This window comes from Hevea brasiliensis, chromosome 15, assembly GCF_030052815.1.
Source record: "Hevea brasiliensis isolate MT/VB/25A 57/8 chromosome 15, ASM3005281v1, whole genome shotgun sequence".
Taxonomy (NCBI): Eukaryota; Viridiplantae; Streptophyta; class Magnoliopsida; order Malpighiales; family Euphorbiaceae; genus Hevea; species Hevea brasiliensis.
In genome coordinates this window covers 50,342,834-50,370,159 of record NC_079507.1, presented here as the reverse complement: position 1 = coordinate 50,370,159, position 27,326 = coordinate 50,342,834, and the positions used below count along the sequence as shown (strand labels likewise).

The 27,326-nt window shown below is 35.1% G+C and overlaps 1 pseudogene; it reads left to right on the top strand.

Moving 5' to 3' along the window:
* On the top strand, positions 1-27,289 carry LOC110657922 (homoserine kinase-like; annotated as a pseudogene).
* The last annotated feature ends 37 nt before the right edge of the window (positions 27,290-27,326 follow it).

Genomic DNA, 27,326 nt, shown 5'->3' with positions numbered 1-27,326 from the left:
ATGAAGGTTGGGTATTTTCCATGCAAGAAGAACTCAACTAATTTGAAAGGAATAAGGTTTAGACCTTAGCTCCTAGGCCTAAGAACCAACCATCCATAGGCACTAAGTGGATGTTTAAAAACAAGTTAGATGAAGATGAAAACATAATTAGGAATAAGGCTAGGTTAATAACTAAAAGCTATAACTAAGAGGAAGGCATTAACTATGATGAAAACTTTGCTCCCATAGCTAGATTAGAAGCCACTAGAATTTTGCTTGCATATGCATCATATGTGAATTTTAAAATTTTTCAAATGGATGTTAAAAGTGCTTTTCTAAGTAGTTTTATTGATGAGGTGTATGTTGAGCCTCTCGGTTTTGAAAATAATAAGTTTCCAAATCATATTTTTAAATTAACTAAAGTCTTTTATGGTTTAAAACAAGCTTTAAGAGTTTGGTATGAAATGCTTAGTAACTTCCTTTTGCAAAATGGTTTTTCAAAAGGAAAAGTTGATACAACACTTTTTATTAAAAACCATAAAAATGACATCCTTGTAGTGCAAATATATGTTGATAATATTATATTTGGTGCTACTAATGAGTTTTTGTGTGAAGAGTTTGCCAATACTATAAAGAGTGAGTTTGAGATGAGCATGATAGGAAAACTTAAGTTCCTCCTTGGGCTTCAAATCAAGCAAACTAAGGATGGCATCTTTATTAACCAAACCAAGTACACCAAAGAATTGATCAAGAGGTTTGGGAAGGAGAATAGCAAGCCAAGTAGAATTCCAATGAGCACAAACACCCAGCTTCACAAGAATGAAAAGGAAAACTGATCGATGAAAAGCTCTATAGAGGTATGATTGGTAGTCTTTTATACCTCATGTGTAACATCCTCATTGTAGCAATTCCGTACATTCTACTATTCCAGTGACCGGTGTCAGTCTGAACAGCTAGAATGTCACACCCTACTCCTCATAAGATGTAACATGTTCCCGAGTACACCTAATGAATTACCGTACTTCACCTACCGGTAACCCATTAAATATACTACAAGGGATCTTAAAACAATTTTCGTTCATTTTGGAATTGGTGGGTAAAATTTTTTTCAAATTTTAAAAACCTTCATTTAGAGTCCAAACATAAATTAAATTTTTGGATATTTAAAATCTCTGCAATTTTTACAAAAATTTCGGTAGAGTGCCATCTGTATTTTGAGAAAACAGTTCTTCAAAACCTGAAAATAGAAACACTCCCAATATATTTCTCAATCACAACTCCATTTGCAACCACCAAACTTCAAATCAACAGCAATAGCAACACTTCAATTTAAAATCCAAAATTCAAATCAAGAATTAATATCTCAAAACATTTCATAACTAATGCACATTACATTTTAAATCATTAATTTACAATCATAAGTTAATTTACAAATGCAAAATCTCAAAAATAATATTATTACAATTTTATCTGTACAACTGCTCAAATTACAGAGATACATATGCATACTATCATATTTACATCAAACTAAACTACTAGGGTATAAACAAATACCCGTACAAAAATTCTTCAATTGTGCTCCTCTATAACTGTAGCAGCTCACTCTGCTGCTATGTCATTTTCTCTATCTGCGACAGCAAGTTAAAGCTATCGCTGAGTATATAAATACTCAGTGGTGCACAATAAAGCATAAAATGCATAATATAAAACATTTATGAACAAATCGTCATTCAAAAATCTCATAATCGCATTTCACAATTTTTTTTATTTTTCAAATCACATTTATAACAAAACATAATTTTCAAAGCTTAATACAGCACAACTTGATCAAAAAATTTAATAAACATAGTGTTGCCAAACAATAACACAACTTAGGCCATGACACAAAATTTTTGAATACGCCGTGTGTACATCATGACAAGGCAAACACCCTCACTAATCGAAATCAATGAGGGAGATGGCTAACTAGCTAATGAGTACTCATCCACACTCACCCCTTAGACTGGGAAGCCAGAGAGGGAGGAAAATGATCAAATATCGTACTCACCCCACAAGTAGAGGAGGAACATATTAGTATTGTCATGCTAAGTGTGAATTAAAAACAATTTAAATCAAGTTATTCAAATATTTTATAAAATTCAAAAATCATATTTCACTCTAAACTTTTCATTTACAAGGTAGGCAACACACTATTTTTCAAATAAGATTTTCAAAGCCATAACTAAATTCAAAACCATATTATTCAAATATTTCATACAAATCAATAATTAATTTTCCTTCCAAATTTCCATTGTAGAATAGGCAACACAACATTCTCGAAATTCATAATGTACAAACACATTCACAATGTATAACAAATCAAATTCCATTATGAAAACTATAATTTAAAATTTTTGTGCACAAACACAATCAATTTTCAAAATCAAATTTCCATTAACAAGTGGCAACACCATAGTTCTCAAAACCCATAATTAACACAATGCATACAAATCAATTTTTCAGTGGAAAAATAATAATTTAAAGTTATTGTGCACAAATCAGGACTTAATCACCTCAAGGCCTTCGGGGTCTTTTTCAGCTAAAACACAAAATTTATAGTGTTTCAGTACCTTATTTCACAGTAAATCCAATAATTAATTCATAAATACTTAATTCTAGCCCAAATATGCTTAAACTAACATTCTTGGAAATTTTCATTTTGGAGTTACTATTCATGGTACTATTCAAGTCAATTTGTTGACTTTCTAAGGCTTAATAGGTATGGGAACTCCAATTTCACCCACATACCACATTTTGGTTACCAAACTTTTTGGTTTTTGTCATTTTCTCAAATTCTAAGTCTTTTAGGCAAATTTGTAATTTTTTAGTTTTTGTGTTTTAAGTTGCACTATTCCATTGGTCACTTTACTGTTAGAATTTGGCAAAACTTCCTTCATAGGAAATGTTCCCTATTGTCTTAAGTTTATTCTCCTTTTTGAATCACTCCAATTGGAGTTTTGTAGCTCAAGTTATAGCCATTTGAACCATAGCTGCCGGATTGGACTCAACCCAGAATTTTGGGCAATTTTTGGTTCTGGCAGTTTTAGGTCACCAATTTTGGGTGGCCAAATGACTTGGTTAATGGAATAATTTGGGTTTGTGTTCTTCATGAAAGTTTTAGGTCTATATCTCATCTAACCACTGGTAAAATTTTAGGTCATTTTGACTTGCGTAGCTCAAGTTATGACTAAATGAACAAACACTGTTCATTTAGTCAGTTTGTACAGGGACAGACTGAGATTTTCCAAGTTTGGTCAATTTGGTCACTAGGTTTTGGTCACTTTTTGGGCATGCTTCCTGAATGAAAATTGTGTCATTTAGTGTCTATTTTCATTCCCAATTGGTCTCATACCAATTGGACTTGTAAAATTTCATATTTTGTCCTTCAAAGGTAACTTGGTCATGCTGCCAGCAGCATGACCATACTCAATCCGAATTTGGCCTTAACTCCAACCATTCCAACACACTTCATTTGGTCACCATTGACCATTTCTCACTTCAAATTAGGTCCAAGACATCATTTACAAGTTTCTCACATTTTTTGTTTCTAAACCCTAATGTCCAAAATCCTAATTCACAATTTCCTTGCATTTAGCTAATTCAACCCTTTAATCACAACCATTTAACTACTTAAAGTTCAGATCACCCTCTAAGTTAATCAAATCATGCAATAATACCCCCATATACATGCTGGCCGAAAATCATTCATGGTCCCTCAACAAATTTTCATTTCATTTTAAGCATATTTCTAAGTTAATTAAATTATAAACACAAGTAATAAACTCATTTGTAACTTAAATCACTAACCTTTGTGTAGCAACTTCTAACTCCCCTTTTCTCCAATTTTCTTTCTTCTTTTCTTCTTTCTTTGATGACCAATCTTCTTCTCAAGTGATTAAATCAAGTTTTTATGGGAGAATTTGGGGTTTAGTAGGAATTTCAAAGCTTGGACTCAAGCTTCAATGGAGGTATTTTAATGGAAAGGGAGAGAGAGAGGGGAGGCGGCAACCATGAGAAAGAACACTTTGTTTTATTTTTCTTTTCTTTTCCTTTTTATCTTATGGAAGACCATAAATTCCAATTAAATAAAATTTTAATTAAAATACTTATGGCATCATGCATGATGTCATGCATGATGTCATGCATGATGTCATCTCTCTACACCTTTTTCTTTTTCTCCTTTTTTTTTAATTTTTCTATTAGTTCTTTAATTTAATTCCTGACTCTAAAATTTTCTTTTCTCCGATTTTATTTGACAGTTAGGTCAGGAGTCAGCTCTCGGGGTCAATTGACCAATTGCCCCTCGCCGGCTCAACTCGGTTTGCAAATAATTTAATATTTCTTCCGGCTCCCTGACCAAATTATTTGACTGGCTTAACAGTTCTTTTTCGCGATTTTCTCTTTTCCACTGTGTTCGTAATGGTCCTAAGGACCGTAACATCACCTTTTACGGTTCGAAATTTGACTTTAAATTGACTTCGCAGTCGTTCCCGAGAAGGTCACCCATCGCTGTTACTCTCGGCTCGTTTAACTTCTTATGTTCTGTTTTTCTTATTTATACTTAACTAATTGACAATTACTAATTATTTGTGTTTATGACTTATCTAGTTGTCTTAAGTGTGGTTCCAATCTCCTTAATTGTCCGAACCGACTCCGGTCACCGGAACAGTGAAATATACCAGGCTATACAAATAGGGGTGTTACATAGAATGTCTGGAAAAACATTTAAACTAAAGTGAGGAGCCATAATTAACTCAAATATTAATAATAAAAATTTAGAAAAAAATTTAGAAATAAAATACAACTGAGTTAAATGAGCCGGTACCCTAGTGATCGGTAACCCACTAGGAAGTTGTGGTTCTCACAACTAGGAGCCCTAGACCCGGGGGAAAATTCATAAATTAATTTTTGGGACTCCAGAGAAGGGTCATTGAGGTTCCTATAGCATTAAAATGTCAAGAAAATGCTTAGGAAAATTTTTCAATCGGTACAGATAATTTTGGCTCAATAAGCCAAACAGAGGGCATTTTGGTCATTTCGTCTTCAGAGATGATTTTTTGGCCGACTTGTCCAGTTAAGTAAATAATTATTATGACATAAAATGTAAATAAATATTACTAAAAATTGAATTGAAAATGAGTAGAAAAGAAAAGAAAAAAAATAAATTAAATAGGAATTTATGACATCACATGATGTCATTAGTGTGTCTCCACCCAATCACATGGTGACACATGGCTATAACCCATTTAAAATGAATAAATGGGGCACAAAATGAAAGAAAACAATCAGATTCTCTTCTACTTTCTCTTTGGCCGAACCACTCTTCGTCCTTTCCTCCATTTTTCTTTTCCTTCCCAAGCTTTAAATCCTTGCAAAATCTCCATAAATTAGTTAGTCCCCAAAACAAAAACTTCATATTTGCTTATGGTAAGAAGATTAAAAGTGAAAGATTGAAGAAAACTTGAAGTTTGCAAGAAGAAGAAAGAGCCAAGTCAAGGTTAGTGCCATAATTACCTCATTTCTCTTCTTTAAGTGTCATATGCATGTTGAAACAAGCTAGTATGACATGAAAATTGAAGAAAATATGAAGTATGGGAGAAGTTAAATTTTCGACAGCCATAGGAATAAGAGGAAAATTAATGGTTTTGATGGAATTAGTTATGTTTATTAGTGATATTGATGACTAATTGTGATGAACAAATTGATTGGCATATGTTTACATGATTTGAGAAATGTTGGAGTTAGGGTTTGGGGCACAAAACTTGGACTTTGTTAATGTGCTGGTGAATAAAAGTTTAAATGGTCAATTAGTGACCATTTGGCAGTGTATGATGAGGAATTAAAGTGAGTTGTAGCTTGGGATTTGAGTTTGGGTGAGCTGCCTTGGGTGACCTGCAGGTTTGGAAGTGAGTCCAGCCTGTTTGGGCAGCTATAAATGGAGTTGTAGAGGTTCAATTGGTGCAAGGCTAGTTGGACATGAAACTAGACACATAATGGCACAACTTTGGTGAAGAAACCCTGCCCAGAAAACCAAACCAAGTTGGCTTAAAAATTGTCCTAATCCGGGTGACTTGCATTCTGCCTGGGCAAAATGACCAAATAAATAGTGTTTATTCATTTGGTCATAACTCAGTGTAGAAAAGTCCAATTGAGCTGAAATTTTACCAACAGAAAGCTGAGACATATACCTACAACTTTTAGGAGGAACACAAATCCAAATTCTAACCATAACCTAGTCAAATTGCCAACCAAACTTAGGTTACCAAATCTGGCAGAACCAATTTTGCCCAGAATTTTGGATTCTATCCAATCCGGCCAATTATGGTGTTTAGGCCATAACTTGAGTTACAAAACTCCAAATGGAGTGATTCAAAAAAGAAAATGTAACTAGACAAAATAAGGAACAACTTTCATGAAGACAATTTTACCCAATTCCTACTGTACAAATGACCAATGGAACAGTACATATGAGGCTTGAAATCTGAAAATTTTGAATAACTAGCACTAAGCTTAGAAATGGTATTGGCAACCAATACCAACAATTTTAGAATGTAAAATGTGGTATGTTGGGAGTATTAGAATCAATGTACCTATTGTCTATGCAAAAGTCAACATTTTAGTTGACTAATGAAATGAATAGTAACACCTAAACTTAAATTTCAAGAATTGTACAATTTAAAAGTGTAACATGCCCTAGTACACCTAGCAAAATTGGTTTAGATAGGTTGGTATGCCAATAGGGTTCAGTTAGCAGTACTGTACATGACATTATGCCATTTTGTGATTTTATGGCCTTTAGCCATTCTGACATTGTGTTGAGACTTGGCCTTGTGCCTAATGTTATTACAGCTTATTAGATGTTCTGTTGCACACCTGGAGATACATATGTTACCGATGGTGTGACAGCCTGAGGTACTTGATACCCAGTGCCAGTTTACCCGTTTATCCAGTCCAGTCATCCAGTATAGGTTACTTGGGCAACCAAAAATAAAAGTGAACAAATTTAATGAAATAATGAATAGAACAGGTACATAATAAATAAGATTACCAATAATGATCGAAAAATTGTTTGCATAAGACATCAAAATATGCACAACATATTTACTTTATGTTATTTCTTTTTATTTTATTATTGGCACCACTAAACATTATTGCTTAGCGCATTGCTTTTTGCCACGCATAGGTTCTGGAGAGACCGACCGAGAGCCCAGCAGACCACAGACTGGGTGAGACCTTCTGCAGATCTGCATAGTATCCGTGTCACCTCACCGACATCGGAGCATTGGTAGGACACTAGGTTTCATTTTGGGTATTTTGTAGTTAACTTTTATTTTCTCATATGAAATTGAGACTCATGTAATGTATTTTGTTATCAATGTAAATAGTGAAAATTATGTTTATGAATGAAAAAGTGAATATTTATTTATGACTTGTGCATGAATATCCTATGAAATGAAATGATGAGAAATGGGAGTATATTTGAGAAATATTGAGATTTTATTGATGAAATGGAGTTTAGGATTGATTGAAAATTTTGGAAGTGTTTTTCATAGGTTCCCAAGAACTGTTTTATCCATTTTTAGCAGGCACTCTGCCGGATTTTCTATAAAATTTGCAAAACCTCAAATAGAATTATGATTTTAATAAATGACTTCAATGAATGATATTTCACGAATTATAATTCATAACTATGAAAGAAATAAATTAGGAAGGATAAAAATAATTGAAATAAAATAGGGTGTTCCAGTACACTGTGTGATATATTTTATTCGGCTATACTGTAGACGGGTAAGGAGTGTCACATTTAGCGGTATCAGAGCACAGTTTAGGCATTTCTGAGCCTAGATCGAGTTCATACCATGCATTGTATTTGTAAGAGTCGAGGTGACACTAATGCAGATCTGTTTGTCTTTGTTATTTTGAATAGGATGTGGACCCCACACTCAAAGGGCAGTTGAGGAAGAAGTGGAGTGTCATGCTCCACCTGCAGTAGCTGAGACTGGGGGTAGGGGAGAACCTACTCCACCAGCTCCAGTAGAGCCTGCTCAGCCTCCACAGGCCATGTTCCAGCAAATAGTCGAATTCTTCAGACAAATGGCTGGGGTAACGCCACCACCACCACCACCTCCACAGCAAAAATCACACCTGGAAAGACTGAAAAAATTTGGAGCAGTGGATTTCTTTAGCAAGAGAGAAGATGATTCTGTTGCTGCCGAAATTTGGTTGAACAGAACAGGAAGGGTTTTAAAACAACTCCACTGCACTCCAGAGCAAAACCTAAAAGCTGTTTTATCTCTATTGCAAGATGATGCATATGAATGGTGGGATACGGTGTCCAGTGAAGTACAGCCAGAAGTAATAACTTGGGACTTCTTCCTCTCAAAATTCAAAAAGAAATATGTGGGTAGTGTATACCTGGAAGAGAGAAGAAAAGAGTTCATTAATTTGAGGCAAAGACAGCTCATAGTGGCAGAGTATGAAAAGGAATTTGTCAGGCTGAGCCGCTACCGAAGGGAGATAGTCCCTAATGAGGCCGAAAGGTGTAAGAGATTTGAAGAGGGATTAAATGAAAATATAAAAATCATGATCACTACCTTAGGAATCACAGACTTCACCAAGTTAGTGGAAGCTGCAATAAAAGTTGAAAAAGTTAGAATAAGTGAGCAGACCAGAAGAGAGAGACAGCAGAAGAGGGGCCTAGGTCAGTCTAGTTCATCTCCTGCACCTGGGAAGAAGTTCAAAGGTCCACCTGCATAGAGTTCAGGTCAACCTCAAGGTCAGGGTCAGTCTCAGGGGCCCAGGCCACAGTTCACCCCTAGGAAAGGTCAGTCCACACCATCAATGGGCAGCTCTCCAGGGACGGGGTTCAGGGGACCAGCCCCAGCATCTTTTGCATGTCCACATTGCCTGAAGTGGCATAAGGGGGAGTGTTGGAGAGTAACTGGTGCCTACTTAAGGTGTAGGTCAACAGAGCATCAGTTAAGGAATTGTCCACACAAAACTGCTACAGCTGATCCAACACAAGCAGACAGACCTGCTCCTGCACCACAAAGGGGTAGGAAATCTGGCAAATCTGAGGTAGTGGGACCATCACAGAAGCCTGTATCTGAGCCAGCAAAGAGGCCTAAGGGCAGAGCACCAGCCAGAGCCTATGCCATAAGAGCTCAGGAGGAGCAAGATGCCCCAGACATCATCAATGGTACTCTTTCCCTCTATAATACATCTGTGCATGCATTGGTGGATCCAGGATCCACTCATTCATACATCTGCATCAACCTACCCGTAGAAAGGGAGATATTAATAGGGGAGAGTGACCAAGACATTCTGGTCACTAATCCATTGGGCCACAGTGTAGTGGTGAACAAAGGGTACAAGGGTTGCCCGATAAGGACTCAAAGGTATGAATTCTTGGTAGACCTGATTGAGTTGCCTTTCCATGAGTTTGACGTGATTTTAGGAATGGACTGGTTGTCACGTCATCAGGCAATGGTTGATTGTAAGTTGAAGAGGATCTCATTGAAAACTCCTGAGGCTAATGAGATTACAGTTGTGGGGAAAAGGACAGATTTCTTATCCAATGTCATCTCAGCTACAATTGCAAGAAAACTGATGAGAAAAGGCTGTGAAGGCTACCTAGCATATGTGGTGGATAGTAGGCAAGCTAAGCCAGATCTATGTGACATACCCATAGTAAGAGACTTCCCAGATGTGTTCCCTAAAGAATTGCCTGACTTGCCACCAGAAAGGAAAGTCGAATTTGCTATTGAGATACTGCCGGGTACAACACCAATCTCTATTGCTCCTTATAGGATGGCACCCACAAAATTAAAGGAACTGAAAATCCAGCTATAGGAGTTACTAGATAAAGGGTTCATACACCCCAGTGTGTCACCATGGGGAGCTCTAGTGCTGTTTGTAAAGAATAAGGATGGGACTTTGAGGTTATGTATCGATTATTGGCAGTTGAATAAAATGACTGTGAAGAACAAATATCCGTTGCCTAGAATTGACGATCTGTTTGATCAATTGAAGGGAGTAGGAGTATTTTTCAAAATTGATCTCAGATCAGGGTATCATCAGTTGAGGGTGAAGGATGCAGATGTGCTAAAGACTGCATTCAGGACCCGGTATGGGCATTATGAGTTTCTGGTGATGCCCTTTGGCCTAATAAATGCACCAGTGGCATTCATGGACCTTATGAACTGTATCTTTCATCCATACCTTGATCAGTTCATAGTGGTCTTTATTGATGGTATTTTTGTGTATTCCAAGACCAGGGAAGAACATGATGAGCATTTGAGGATTGTTCTGTAAACCCTAAGAGAAAAGAAGCTGCATGCTAAGTTGTCTAAGTGTGACTTCTAGTTGAATGAGATTGATTCCTTGGGCACATAGTATCAGCTGATGGGATTAGGGTGGATCCCAAGAAAATAGAAGTAGTGATGGAATGGAAGCCTCCCAGAAATACAACTGAGGTCAGAAGTTTCTTGGGGCTAGCTGGGTATTACAGAAGATTTGTGAAGGGATTTTCCTTAATAGCTGCTCCAATAACCAAGTTGTTACACAAGAATGTCAGATTGTTGGAATGACAAGTGTCGCACCAGTTTGAGAAGTTGAAGGCTATGTTGTGAGGCACCGGTGTTAACTGTCGATGTCGGGAAAGGACTTGGTGGTCTACAGTGATGCCTCGCATAATGGGTTAGGGTGTGTATTGATGCAAGAGGGGAAGGTGGTCATGTAACACCCTCCCGGTAGCAACTCCGTACATTCTCTTTATTCGGTGACGGTGTCGATCGGACGGCTAGAAACGTCGGAAAAATATTTAAACTAAAGTGAGGGACCAAAATTAACTCAAATATTAATAAGAAAAATATAGTAAAAATTTTAGAAATAAAATACAACCAAGTAAAACGAGCCGGTGCCCAAGCGATGGGTAATCGGAGGGAAGTTGCGGTTCTCACAACGAGGAGCCCTAGACCCGGGGGAAAAATTATAAAATAATTTTTGGGACTCCAGAGAAGGGTAATTGAGGTTCCCATGGCATTAGAATGCCAAGAAAATACCTAGAAAAATTTTTCAATCGGTACAGACGATTTTGACCCGTTAAGCCAAACGGAGGGCATTTTGGTCATTTCGCCTTCCGAGGTGATTTTTGGCCGACTTGTCCAGTTGAGTAAATAATTAATATGACATAAAATATGAATAAACATTACTAGAAATCAAATTGAAAATGAGTAGTGGAGGAAAGGAAAGAAAATGAAGAAAAAGCTTAATTATAACATCATTGTGATGTCATTAAGAAAAGTTTGACCAATCAAAATTTAACCATCCATTGACTAACAAATAAAAAGGCAAATAAAGACCAAAATAACACAAAATGCAGCAGCCATCCCTCTCCCCTTTCACCAGCCGAAAATTCTTCTTCTTCTCCCTCCATTGATGTGCCATCAAAAGCTCCATTTCTCCTTTGTTTCCACCACTAAACCCTAACCCCTTTCATTAAACCTTGACCATATCACTTGGAGAAGCTCTTGGCAGCCAAGAAGGAGAAATAAATTGGAGTTTAGGGCTTTGGAAATTCTGCCCAAACAAGGTTAGTGCATATATGTAGTTAAAATACATTAATTCCATGATTTAGGCTTGTAATGAATTAGAAATTGTGAAATAATGAAACAAATTCAATGTGTATCTCCACCAAAGAATTCGGCAGCCCTAATAGAGGGATGGTTTTCGATGTTTTTAATGGACTTAGCATGAATTGGAGGTTATGTTTAAGCTATATATCTACATAGATGTTGAACTAGGGTGCTAAGTGAGGTTTATGGGTAAATTGCATTGGACATTAGGGTTTTGAGGCATGAAAAATTGACTTGGCTTACCAAACTATTAAAGGACACTCTAATGGTCAATAAGTGACCATTTGAGGTATGTTGACCACAATTTGAACTTAAAAATGGAGTGGCAAAGTCAAGGTGGGAGCTGCCCTATGACAAGACAAATGGACTGAAATTTCAGTCCAATTATACAGCCATAACGTTGGCTGTGTTAGTCCAATTGGTGTTTGGCCAATTGGACATGAAACTAGGTTTATAATGGCACATTTTTTCTGAAGAAACCATGCCCAAAGGACCAAAGCAAGAGGACCAAAACTTGGCCCCAATCCGGAACCCTGAAACTGATTCTGCAGAATTGGCCAAATGAACAGTAACTGTTCATTTGGCCATAACTCACTGTAGATTTGGTCAATTGACCTGAAATTTTTACAGCAACAAGTTAAGACATAGAAAAACAACTTTCATGAAGGAACCTACCCCAAATTATGGCCAGAACCCATCCAACCAAGTGACTCTAGTTACTGTTCATGCACTATAGATATGGTAATTTTCTGCAGAATGCACATTCGGCCAGCTTGGGTCTTTGGACCATATCTAGAGCTAAAAAACTCCAAATGGAGTGATTCAAAAAAGGAAATTCAACTAGACAAAATAAGGAACAACTTTCATGTTTTACATTTCTTCAAATTCCTACAGTAACAGTGTCCAATAGAACAGTGAAGTTGACTCACCAAAACTGAAAATTCTGCTTGTGTTGAGTTACACTTTGGAATGGTATTAACACTTAAGGCCAACAAGTTTTAAACACCAAATGTGGTATGTTGGGAGTGCCAAAGTCAATGTACACATTTTTATTCTAAAAGTCAACATTTTTGTTGACCAATGATGAATAGTGACACCAAAAATTTGAAATTCACAAATTGAAGAATTTAAAAGTTTCAAATGCCCTAGTATACCTAACAAGATTGGTTTGGATAGTTTGGCATGCCAATAGGGTTCAGTTAGCAGTACTGCACATGGAAAAAATGCCATTCTGTGATTTCATGGCTTTTAGCCATTCTTACTTTGCATTGAGACTTGGCCTTGTGCCTGAGATTATTTACAGCTTGGTAGCTATTCTATTGCACACCGGGTGATGCATATGCGACCGATGGTGTGACGGCCCGAGGTACTAGATACCCAGTGCCAGTTTACCCGTTATCCAGTCCAGTCGTCTAGTGTAGGTTACTTGGGCAACCAAATGAATGAAAATGAGCAATGTAGAAGAAATAAATGAATGAATATACAAATACATGACAAACAAAACATGTACATGCAATACATATTTATATATGTTATTTCTTGTTATTTTATTATTGCACCACTAAGCATTATTGCTTAGCGCGTTGCTTTTGCCACGCGTAGGTACTGGAGATCCTGATCGTGAGCCCAGTAGACCACGATCGGGTGAGTCCATCCTGCAGTTCTGTGCAGTGTCCGTGTCACCTCACTACCTGCAGTGCATTGGTAGGGCACTAGGTGTCATTTTGTCATTTTGATATTTTGTAGCAGATTTTTACTTTTTCATATGTATTTGAACTCATGTAATATATTTTGATGTCCATGTAAATAATGAAAGTTATGTCTATGAATGCAAAATTTGAGCATGTATTTATCGCTTGTATATGAGAAATGGATGTTTGTGAAATGAAAAGATTATTGAGAATTTGCTATTGAGAAATATTGTTGAGATTTTGGATATTGGAGTTTGAGATGATGGAATAAAAATATTGGAAGTGTTTTTAACAGGTTCCGAAGAACGTTTTTCTCCATTTTTAGCCGGTACTCCGCCGGATTTTCTTTAAAATTTTCGGAACCTTAAATGAATGATACTTTTGATAAATGGTTTAAATAAATTGTATTTCATAAATTATATGCAAAAGCATGATATAAATTAATTGAGGAATATTAGAGTGTGCCGGTACACCATGTGGCATTACTTACTCGGGTATACTGTACTCGGGTAAGGGGTGTCACATTTAGTGGTATCAGAGCACGGTTTAGGCATTTCTGGGCCTAGATTGAGTCCATACCATGCATTGCATTTGTAAGAGTCGAGGTGACACTAACGCAGATCTGTATTTCCTGTTTATTTTAGGTTAAGGTATGGAATAAGAGAGTGAAGAGACAATGAGATAGCGAATGGAAATAAGAAGGAGACTATATTTAAGATGAAAAAGGATGAGTACATAACTGTTTGAGGATAGGATTGAGACTAGGAGAAAGTGAAGTATGATAACACGGAAAGGTGAAGAAATAAGGAGGTAATAGCTCCTCGACTATTTACACCGAATAAATTTCGAGGACGAAATTTAAATAAAAGGGGAAGAGTTGTAACACCCTCCCGGTAGCAACTCCGTACATTCTACTGTTCCGGTGACCGGTGTCGGTCCGGACAGCTAGAACGTCCGGAAAAATATTTAAACTAAAGTGAGGGACCAAAATTAACTCAAATATTAATAAGAAAAATATAGTAAAAATTTTAGAAATAAAATACAACCAAGTAAAACGAGCCGGTGCCCAAGCGATGGGTAACCGGAGGGAAGTTGCGGTTCTCGCAACGAGGAACCCTAGACCCAGGGGAAAAATTATAAAATATTTTTTGGGACTCCAGAGAAGGGTAATTGAGGTTCCCATGGCATTAGAATGCCAAGAAAATACCTAGAAAAATTTTTCAATCGGTACAGACGATTTTGACCCGTTAAGCCAAACGGAGGGCATTTTGGTCATTTCGCCTTCCGAGGTGATTTTTGGCCGACTTGTCCAGTTGAGTAAATAATTAATATGACATAAAATATGAATAAACATTACTAGAAATCAAATTGAAAATGAGTAGTGGAGGAAAGGAAAGAAAATGAAGAAAAAGCTTAATTATGACATCATGGTGATGTCATTAAGAAAAGTTTGACCAATCAAAATTTAACCATCCATTGACTAACAAATAAAAAGGCAAATAAAGACCAAAATAACACAAAATGCAGCAGCCATCCCTCTCCCCTTTCACCAGCCGAAAATTCTTCTTCTTCTCCCTCCATTGATGTGCCATCAAAAGCTCCATTTCTCCTTTGTTTCCACCACTAAACCCTAACCCCTTTCATTAAACCTTGACCATATCACTTGGAGAAGCTCTTGGCAGCCAAGAAGGAGAAATAAATTGGAGTTTAGGGCTTTGGAAATTCTATCCAAACATGGTTAGTGCATATATGTAGTTAAAATACATTAATTCCATGATTTAGGCTTATAATGAATTAGAAATTGTGAAATAATGAAACAAATTCAATGTGTATCTCCACCAAAGAATTCGGCAGCCCTAATAGAGGGATGGTTTTCGATGTTTTTAATGGACTTAGCATGAATTGGAGGTTATGTTTAAGCTATATATCTACATAGATGTTGAACTAGGGTGCTAAGTGAGGTTTATGGGTAAATTGCATTGGACATTAGGGTTTTGAGGCATGAAAAATTGACTTGGCTTACCAAACTATTAAAGGAGTACTGCACATGGCAAAAATGCCATTCTGTGATTTCATGGCTTTTAGCCATTCTTACTTTGCATTGAGACTTGGCCTTGTGCCTGAGATTATTTACAGCTTGGTAGCTATTCTGTTGCACACCGGGTGATGCATATGCGACCGATGGTGTGACGGCCCGAGGTACTAGATACCCAGTGCCAGTTTACCCGTTATCCAGTCCAGTCGTCTAGTGTAGGTTACTTGGGCAACCAAATGAATGAAAATGAGCAATGTAGAAGAAATAAATGAATGAATATACAAATACATGACAAACAAAATATGTACATGCAATACATATTTATATCTGTTATTTCTTGTTATTTTATTATTGCACCACTAAGCATTATTGCTTAGCGCGTTGCTTTTGCCACGCATAGGTACTGGAGATCCTGATCGTGAGCCCGTGAGACCACGATCGGGTGAGTCCATCCTGCAGATTCTGCAGTGTCCGTGTCACCTCACTACCTGCAGTGCATTGGTAGGGCACTAGGTGTCATTTTGTCATTTTGATATTTTGTAGCAGATTTTTACTTTTTCATATGTATTTAAACTCATGTAATATATTTTGATGTCCATGTAAATAATGAAAGTTATGTCTATGAATGCAAAATTTGAGCATGTATTTATCGCTTGTATATGAGAAATGGATGTTTGTGAAATGAAAAGATTATTGAGAATTTGCTATTGAGAAATATTGTTGAGATTTTGGATATTGGAGTTTGAGATGATGGAATAAAAATATTGGAAGTGTTTTTAACAGGTTCCGAAGAACGGTTTTCTCCATTTTTAGCCGGTACTCCGCCTGATTTTCTTTAAAATTTTTGGAACCTTAAATGAATGATACTTTTGATAAATGGTTTAAATAAATTGTATTTCATAAATTATATGCAAAAGCATGATATAAATTAATTGAGGAATATTAGAGTGTGCCGGTACACCGTGTGGCATTACTTACTCGGGTATACTGTACTCGGGTAAGGGGTGTCACAGGTCACCTATGCTTCTAAGTAGCTAAGGCCACATGAACAGAATTACCCTACCCTTGATCTAGAACTTGCAGCAATTATCTTCGTACTGAAGATATGGAGGCACTACTTGTAAGGTGAAAAGTGCTACATTTACACAGACCACAAAAGTCTGAAATACTTGCCAACCCAGAAGGAGCTCAACCTCAGACAGAGGTGATGGATTGAGTTCCTGAAGGATTATGATTGTGTGATTGATTAGCATCCTTGCAAGGCAAATGTAGTTGCTGATGCTTTGAGCAGAAAATCCATCACCGCTCTGAGATCATTAAATGCCCACCTATCTTTGGCTCGAGATGGAGTTATTTTGGCTGAGTTGCAAGTGTGGCCAAACCTGTTACAGCAGATTTTAGATGGGCAGAAAGCAGATGAAAAGTTAATGACTACTGTGAGTAAAGTCTCAGAAGGGAAAGTAACTAACTATGAGGTGAAAGCAGATGGGTGTCTGTACTACAAAGGAAGAGTATATATACCAAATAATAGAGAATTGAAAGCCAATATTCTGAAAGAGGCACACACTAGTGTTTATGCTATGCACCCAGGAAGTACAAAAATGTATCATGATCTGAAGCTTCATTATTGGTGGCCTGGTATGAAGAAGGACATAACTGACTATGTGACTAAATGCTTGACATGTCAACAAGTCAAGGCAGAACATCAAGTTCCATCGGGTTTGCTATAGCCTATAGGCATACCTGAATGGAAATGGGATCGGGTCACCATGGATTTTGTAAGTGGTCTACCCCTCACCCAGAAGAAGCATGATGCAGTATGGGTGATAGTAGATAGATTGACGAAGTCAGCACACTTTCTACAAGTAAGGACTGACTACTCATTGGAGAAGTTAGCAGAATTGTATATCAGTGAGATAGTTAGACTGCATGAAATTCCACTTTCATTATATTTGATCGAGACCTAAGGTTTACATCGAGATTTTGAAAGAAATTGCATGAATCCTTGGGTACACAGCTCCACTTCAGCACATCTTTCCATCCTCAAATGAATGGGCAATCAGAAAGAGTAATCCAGGTAAACAATTGAAACCAATTGAAGTAATACAAATATTGAACTGAAATGATAATAATAACATGAAATATATGGCAAATCCTTGAGGATATGCTGAGGAGTTATATCATTGAGTTTGAGGGAAGTTGGGATAGATACCTCCTACTGGCAGAATTTGCACACAACAATAGCTACCAAGCTAGTATCCAAATGGCCCTGCGTGAAGCACTGTATGGGAGGAAATGTAGAACTCCAGTGTGCTGGACTGAATTGGGTGAAGATAAACTAGTAGGGCTAGACCTGGTGAAACAGACTGAGGAGAAGGTAAAGCTAATCAAAGCCAATCTGAAGGTTGCCTCAGACAGACAAAAATCCTATGCCGACCTGAAGAGAAAAGAAATAGAATATGCGGTTGGTCATAAAGTGTTCCTCAAGGTGTCACCGTGGAAGAAGGTACTGAGGTTTGGAAGAAAAGGTAAGTTAAGCCCTAGGTTCATTGGCCTATATAAAGTCATTGAACGTGTGGTTCCAGTGGTCTACAGGCTAGCTTTACCACCAAAGCTGGACAAGATCCACAATGTGTTCCACGTATCTATGCTAAGAAGATACCGCTCAGATCCTTCACATGTCATCTCCATAGAAGAAATTGAAGTATAATCGGATTTGACATATGAAGAAGAACCCATACTGATCCTGGCTCGGGAAGTGAAAGAGTTGAGGAATAAGCAGATTCCACTGGTGAAAGTGCTTTGGAGGCACCACAACACAGAGGAGGAAACTTGGGAAAGTGAAGAAACGATGAGGCAACAGTTCCCTCAACTGTTTGCATCAGGTAAATTTCAAGGACAAAATTTAAATTAGAGGGAAAGAGTTGTAACATCCTCACTGTAGCAATTCCGTACATTCAACTGTTCCAGTGATCGATATCGGTCCGGACAGCTAGAATGTCTACAAAAACATTTAAACTAAAGTGAGGAGCCATAATTAACTCAAATATTAATAAGAAAAATTTAGAAAAAATTTTAGAAATAAAATACAACCAAGTTAAATGAGCCGATGCCCTAGTGATGGGTAACCCAGTGGAAAGTTGCAATTCTAGCAACTAGGAGCCCTAAACCCAAGGAAAAATTCATAAAATAATTTTTAGGACTCCAGAGAAGGGTCATTGAGGTTCCTATGGCATTAGAATGCCAAGAAAATGCTTAGAAAAATTTTTCAATCGGTACAGATAATTTTGGCTTAATAAGCCAAATGGAGGGCATTTTGGTCATTTCGTCTTCAGAGATGATTTTTTGGCCGACTTGTCCAGTTAAGTAGATAATTATTATGACATAAAATGTGAATAAATATTACTAAAAATTGAATTGAAAATGAGTAGAAAAGAAAAGAAATAAAAAATGAATTAAATGGGAATTTATGACATCAAATGATGTCATTAGTGTGCCTCCACCCAATCACATGGTGACACATGGCTATAACCCATTTAAAATGAATAAATGGGGCAGAAAATGAAAGAAAACAATCAGATTCTCTTCCACTTTCTCTTTGGCCGAACCACTCTTCATCCTTTCCTCCATTTTTCTTTTCATTCCCAAGCTTTAAATCCTTGCAAAATCTCCATAAATTAGTTAGTCCCCAAAACAAAAACTTCATATTTGCTTATGGTAACATTAAAAGTGAAAGATTGAAGAAAACTTGAAGTTTGCAGGAAGAAGAAAGAGCCAAGTCAAGGTTAGTGCCATAATTACCTCATTTCTCTTCTTTAAGTGTTATATGCATGTTGAAACAAGCTAGTATGACATGAAAATTGAAGAAAATATGAAGTATGGGAGAAGTTAAATTTTCGGCAGCCATAGGAATAAGAGGAAAATTAATGGTTTTGATGGAATTAGTTATGTTTATTAGTGATATTGATGAGTAATTATGATGAACAAATTGATTGGCATATGTTTACATGATTTGAGAAATGTTGGAGTCAGGGTTTGGGGCACAAAACTTGAACTTTGTTCATGTGTTGGTGAATAAAAGTTTAAATGGTCAATTAGTGACCATTTGGCTATGTATGATGAGGAATTGAAGTGAGTTGTAGCTTGGGATTTGAGTTTGGGTGAGCTGCCTTGGGTGACCTGCAGGTCCAGAAGTGAGTCTAGCCTGTTTGGGTAGCTATAAATGGAGTTGTAGAGGTTCAATTGGTGCAAGGCTAGTTGGGCATGAAACTAGACACATAATGGCATAACTTTGGTGAAGAAACCCTACCCAGAAAACCAAACCAAGTTAGCTTAAAAATTGCCCTAATCCGGGTGACTTGCATTCTGCCTGGGCAAAATGACTAAATGAACAGTGTTTATTCATTTGGTCATAACTCAGTGTAGAAAGGTCCAATTGAGCTGAAATTTTACCAGCAGAAATCTAAGACATATACCTACAACTTTCAGGAAGAACACAAATTCAAATTCTGACCATAACCTAGTCAAATTGCCGACCAAACTTAGGTTACCAAATCTAGCAAAATTAGTTTTGCCCAGAATTTTGGATTCTATCTAATCCAGCCAGTTATGGTGTTTAGGCCATAACTTGAGCTACAAAACTCCAATTGGAGTGATTCAAAAAAGGAAATGTAACTAGACAAAATAAGAAACAACTCTCATGAAGACAATTTTGCCAAATTCCCCCTGTACAAATGACCAATGGAATAGTAAATATGAGGCTTGAAATCTGAAAATTTTGAATAACTAACACTAAGCTTAGAAATGGTATTGGCAACCAATACCAACAATTTTAGAATGCAAAATGTGGTATGTTGGGAGTATTAGAACTAATGTACCTATTGTCTATGCAAAAGTCAACATTTTAGTTGACTAATGAAATGAGTAGTAACACCTAAACTTAAATTTCAAGAATTGTACAATTTAAAAGTGTAACATGCCCTAGTACACCTAGCAAGATTGGTTTGAATAGGTTGGCATGCAAATAAGGTTTAGTTAGCAGTATTGCACATGGCATTATGCCATTCTATGATTTTATGGCCTTTAGCCATTATGACATTGTGTTGAGACTTGGCCTTGTGCCTAATGTTGTTACAGCTTATTAGCTGTTCTGTTTCACACCGGGAGATACATATGTGACCGATGGTGTGACGACCCGAGGTACTTGATACGCAGTGCTAGTTTACCCATTTATCCAGTCCAGTCATCCAGTATAGGTTACTTGGACAACCAAAAATGAAAGTGAACAAATTTAATGAAATAATGAATAGAACAGGTACATAATAAATAAGATTACCAAAAATAATCGAAAAATTGTCAGCATAAGACATCAAAACGTGCACTGCATATTTACTTTATGTTATTTCTTTTTATTTTATTATTGGCACCACTAAGCATTATTGCTTAGCGCGTTGCTTTTTGCCACACGTAGATTCTGGAGAGACCGACCGAGAGCCCAGTTGACCACAGACTGGGTGAGACCTTCTGCAGATCTGCATAGTATCCGTGTCACCTCACCTACATCAGTGCATTGGTAGGACATTGGGTATTTTGTAATTATCTTTTATTTTCTCATATGAAATTGAGACTCATGTAATGTATTTTGTTATCAATGTAAATAGTGAAAATTATGTTTATGAATGAAAAAGTGAATATTTATTTATGACTTGTACATGAATATCCTATGAAATGAAATGATGGGAAATGGGAGTATATTTAAGAAATATTGAGATTTTGTTGATGAAATGGAGTTTGGGATTGATTGAAAATTTTGGAAGTGTTTTTCATTGGTTCCGAAGAACTGTTTTATCCATTTTTAGCCGGCACTCTGCCGAATTTTCTATAAAATTTGTGAAACCTCAAATAAAATTATGATTTGAATAAATGACTTCAATGAATGATATTTTACGAATTATACTTCATAACTATGAAAGAAATAAATTAGGAAGGATAAAAATGATTGAAATAAAATAGGGTGGTCCGGTTCACTGTGTGACATATCTTACTCGGCTATACTGTAGACGGGTAAGGGGTGTCACATCATGACTAGTAGACCAGATAATATGTTTTCCGTGTATTTATGTGCACGTTTTCAATCATGTCCTAAAGAGTCACATTTGCATGCTGTTAAACGTATTCTTAAATACTTGAGTAGCACATTGCATTTAGGTTTATGGTATGCTTACCAATAAATTTGATATTTAGATAAATGCATTTGTATTTGTGAATAAATGAAAATTGATTCTCTATGACTGAATATAAAATAATTGTACTTTGATGATTGTGTTTTCCTTCCTTTTGATGATGCCAAAAAGGGGAGATATATTATGAATGACAATTGTATTTATTGAAAATTGGAAATTGTTTCTAGCACCATCATTCATCTAAAACTCATTACATATCATTTATCTAGAACTCATTACATTTTGACATTGCATTTATTGAGTAAAACTCATTATATATCATGTATCTAGAACTCATTACATCTTAACATTGCATTTATTGAGTAAAAAAAAAAAAATTGCCTTTGTATGCTCCCTTGAATTTGTTAATTGAGACATCAATTATTTTTAAAAGGGGGGGTACATTAAGGGAGAGAATTATTTTTTTTAAAACTCACACACTATACTTATGCTTAATTTTTTCCCCATCCACTAATTGTTTGTCATTATTAAAATGGGGGAGATTATTGGACCTAGGTGTCTTAACCTGTGTTTTAATGATAATAAATAATTAGTATGTTACTAATTATATTAGAAGTGTTTGTGATGAGTTTGTAGGCCTTAAATTCAAAATTGTCAAATTACTTCAAATCAAGGTTAAAAAAAGAGCAAGATAGGGAAGCATACCTTTGTGGGATCCCACAATGTAATTTTTATTTATTTTTATGCCTTGTTAATCCTATTTTATTAATTATATTGACTCAAGTCTAGGTATTACTAAGAAAATTTTATTTAACTTAATTTTCACCTCGTTCATGATCAATGGGGAATTAAATAATTTTTTTTTTCAAAAATATAAAATTAATTTTGGGAAGTGTTTTGGTTGAAAAATACATTAAATTAGCTTTCCAAAGCTTTAAATGGATCAAAAATCTGATTTCGGGGTCAAAAGTTATGTATTTTTTAAGTTTTCAGGAAAACTAGACAGAATGGACTTTGGCAATTGAAATAGGGGACTTAGGTAGCCAAAGTCTATTTTTTAAAAATAATATTTTGACATAATAAACTTTGGCAGCTAAAATAGGAGACTTCGACAACTGAAACTAGGTTTCTAAAAGCCATTAGAATGGGTTTTTAAGTGGTTAAAGGGTTAGTTTTACATTTAATGCACCCCCAACAGTCATATTTATGCCAAAATTATAAATATAAGTGTTTTTTATTTGAAAAAAGTTACAACAACCATTTATTTGTGAATTTATTGTATTAGAACCTTCTTTCACACTTTCCTTCTCTAGAACTTGAGTCAAAGCATTTAATCTATTGGAATTTTTTTTTAGTTGTAATTTTTTTGTTGTTCTGAGATAGTAAGTTTGTTGAGTGATTTATTATTTCTCTTTATTAAAGAATGATTGTAGAGTATTAAATTATTCTTGAGTAAAAAAAGTATATGAGAGTGTTTGGGTTTGCACTAAAGGTTGTAAGGGTTTATAAGAGTGCTAGAGCTTGCACTCAAGATTGTAAGGGGTTTGATATTCACCCATAGAAGATTGTTATAGTGGAGTGAATTCTCGAAGATGGCCTTGAGAAGAGAGGACGTAGGTTTGAAATAGCTGAACCTCTATAAATTTCTTATGTTTATTCTTCTTTTTCTCTTTTTCTCTTTTTCTTTGTGTTTATTCTCAAAACTCCCTCTTAGCCTTTAAAATTTTGTATTAGAACCTAATTCACCAACCCACCACCCCCCCCCCCCCCTCGCCCCCCCTTCTTGGGTTACTACAAAGGACAACAACTACTTTTTTGAAAATTTGTTATTTTTGTGGCTGAAAAAAAAGATTAAATCACTAAACATCAATGAAGATAAGCTACACTATAGACTCTATTGATAAAAGATTATTACCTATACCTGTAGCTTCAAATTCTCAAATCAAAACAAAGCAATAATCTACGTTGTATTTTGAATTGTCAAATAATTCATTTAAAAAAGAAAACTAAAACCTGAAAGAAAAACAAAACAAAATAATGGAAAGAACAAAATTCCAATATTAGAAGAACCTCAAATCTATCTTTACGAATATAAATCTATAAATTTTATTTACATTTATACATTAATAACAATATATCAAAATATTAATTATATAATATTTATTTAATAAATTACTGGTGCAAACCAGTTGGAAGAGGATCATGTTGAATCTTAAAATAAAGACTAAATTAATTTTTCAATTTTAGATTATATCAAAGTTAATGAATATGTATCTGAATTTTCAATAATTAATGGTTTTTTTTTCTCATTTTTTATTTTGTCAACCTAAAATTCTCACCATCTATAATTAGAAATAATTCATTTTTTAAAAATTTAACATAATTAAAATACAGAAATTATACTATTAATTTATTAAAAATAGAGTGCATATATTAATTTTGAAATAATTAAAAAAATAATAATTTATCCTAAAATAATCTCTTGACATCTTGCCCCCTTGGAACACATCCAAAGATTAGCTCTAGAGGCGAACTTTATTTGGTTCAAACAGAATAAACCGAACTGAACCGCCTTAATTCGGTAATTCAGTTCGGTTTTTAAGATAATTCAGTTCGGTTCGGTTCGATTTTATATTATAAAAATTTTAATTATTTCAGTTTGATTCGGTTTTGAAGAGAAAAAAAATCGATTAAACCGAACTGAACCGAATAGTTTTATTGATTTTTTAATTGATTTATTTTTATGAAAAATTTATGAATTATATGTAATTATAAATATATATATATATATATATATATTGTTTAATTTCATTGATTAATGGTTATTATGTTCAAATCAAGGTTAAAATCAAACCAAATAACTTAAAAATTAAGTCTAAATTAAAAAATTAATAAAAAATAAAACCGATCAAGTTCAATTGAACCGAAATGAAATAGAGGGGTTTGGTTGAATTCGGTTTTTCATCTATTTCGATTCGGTTCAATTTCTAAAATATGTAATTCGATTTTCATAATTTAATTTGGTTCGATTCGGTTTAAATCGAATGCTCACCCCTACTTAGTTCGGATTGCTAGGTTTGAACACCTTCTTTTGAAGTTGAGCATTCGATTAATTGAATTAAATCGAACTAAATTTTTAACTAATCAAATTATTAATTGACTCTAAAAATATTAATTGAATTAAATTAAAATTAAAAAAAAAACTTAAAATCAATTGAAAACTAAAAATATTCTATCGGTTATCGATTATAACTGAATTAACTAAAAAACATATAAATTATTAATTAATTAAATAAATATTAATCAAATATATTTATAATCCTTTTTATTTGTTAAAAAATAATAAATGTCATTTAATATTAATAAAAAAATAACTACAAGTTAAATATCATTATAAAATTATATAAATAATAATTATAAATAATATATTATTAATAAAATTATAATTAATATATTAATTAACGAAAATTTGATACCAAACTAAAAATAACCGATAATCGGATATCAAAAATTTTTAAAATTATAACTCAAAAATCAAATAAACTTAACTTAAAATATATATATATATATATATATATATATATATATATATATATATATATATATATATATATATTAAAGCTGCGCCTCCAAAATGATTTCACCATAATGTGTCACCAATGTTAACAAGGAAGATTAAAAAATTGACATGCAGCAAAGTTTTTTTTTATATATTTTTATATAAAAATTATATTAAAATATTAAATATTAACTTTTTATTTAAATATTTTCAAATTTTAATTACTAAATACTTATTTTATAAAAAAAATTAATTATCTGAAATTCTTTTTACTATGTCTTTTAAGAATTTTAAAATTTTTAAGGTTACAATTTTAAAAATTATAAAATTATGTTTATCATACTGATTATATATCTCTAAAAAATAATAATTTGTTATATGATTTTTTAGTTAAATTTAGAAAAATAGTGAATTATTTTTTGAAAAAAAAAAAATATATATATATATATATATATAAGTGTTCAATGAAAAATTATTCATAAAATTTAAAAAGTTAACTTTAAAAACATTTCTCACAATTAAAGTCTAAAGATTTTAATAATGACATTTAAAAATCATCGTGTCATAATTTTTTTTCTTATTTTATTAATATATGACTATGTTAATTAATTTAAAAAATAAAAATAATAAATTATTTATTTATCAACACTATAAATAAAATCATAATTAATTAAAAATTCTATTATAATAAAATTTTATAATATAATTATAAAAATAAAAATTATCAAAATATATAATAAATTAATTTAAAAAATAAAATAATAAAGAATGCATAGGCGGCAAAATGACCAGCTAATTTTGATGAAGCACACTCCGCTGCAACTTCTCTTTCCCCAGCATCACCACCACTGATCCCAACCCGTCTACATCTCCGTGAGATCCTTTGCCCCGGCCTCCATTGCCAACCTCGGCCCGGGCTTCGACTTCTTGGGTTGCGCCGTCGACGGCCTTGGAGACTTTGTCTCCGTCCGCGTCGACCCCTCTGTACCTCCCGGTGATATCTCCATCTCTGACATTTCCGGAAACCAGGCCAGCAAAAAGCTCTCCAGGAACTCTCTCTGGAATTGCGCCGGTATCGCCGCTATTGCTACCGTGAAAATGCTCAACATACGGTCTGTGGGTCTATCGCTAACACTTGAAAAAGGCGTTCCCTTGGGTAGCGGCCTCGGATCGAGCGCTGCAAGTGCTGCGGCAGCTGCTGTGGCTGTTAACGAGATTTTTGGGCGAAATTAGAAGTTAAGGATCTTTTTCTTGCTGGACTGGAATCTGAAGTCAAAGTTTCAGGTTATCGTGCAGATAATATAGCGCCAGCAATCATGGGAGGATTTGTATTGATTAGAAGTTATGATCCATTACAGTTGATGAGCTTAAAGTTCCCAGAAGAAAAGGAGCTCTTTTTTGTCCTTGCAAATCCTGATATCGAGGCGTCCACGAAGAAAATGCGAGCTGCATTGCCGTAAGAAATCAGGATGCCCCACCACGTTTGGAACTGCAGCCAAGCTGGGGCATTAGCGGCTTCTGTGCTGCAAGGGGATTTGGTGGGGCAGGGGAAGGCACTGTCATCTGATAAGATCGTGGAGCCCAAAAGAGCGCCATTGATTCCTGGGATGGAAGGGTTGAAGAAGGCGGCGATAGGGGCCGGGGCATTTGGGTGCACCATTAGCGGAGCAGGGCCTACTGCAGTGGCGGTGATTGATGATGAAGAGATAGAAAGGAGATTGGGGAGAGAATGGTGGAAACCTTTTGGAAGGCAGCGAATTTGAAGGCTGTAGCCATGGTGAAGAGGTTAGAGTTGGTGCTAGACTTGTTGGGAGTGATCCAACTAGATAATCGAAGATTGCTCCTGGAAGTAGAGAATGCACCAGGTGACAAGTTTTCATTTCCTCAGGCATTAATAAAAGTGCAAATCTTTGTAGAATTATAAACATCAGAACTACAAGGGTCTCTGCCAATCTGAAATGCCAAGTCCCTGTCTCATTAATCTGTTTATAATCCTTCCAGTTCCCTCTCCTTCAACACTCGCATGACAAGGTGCAGAAATACAAGAATGATTCAACGAGGGCATTGAGACTTGCTATTGGGTTTGCCCAAATTTCTGTATCACTTGCTAAGCCTTCCATTCTCTGTTCAGTTTGAGTTTCCATATGGGTCCTTCCATTCTCGGTTCAGTTTGAGTTCCAATATAGGTTTATTGTGTTTGCAGTC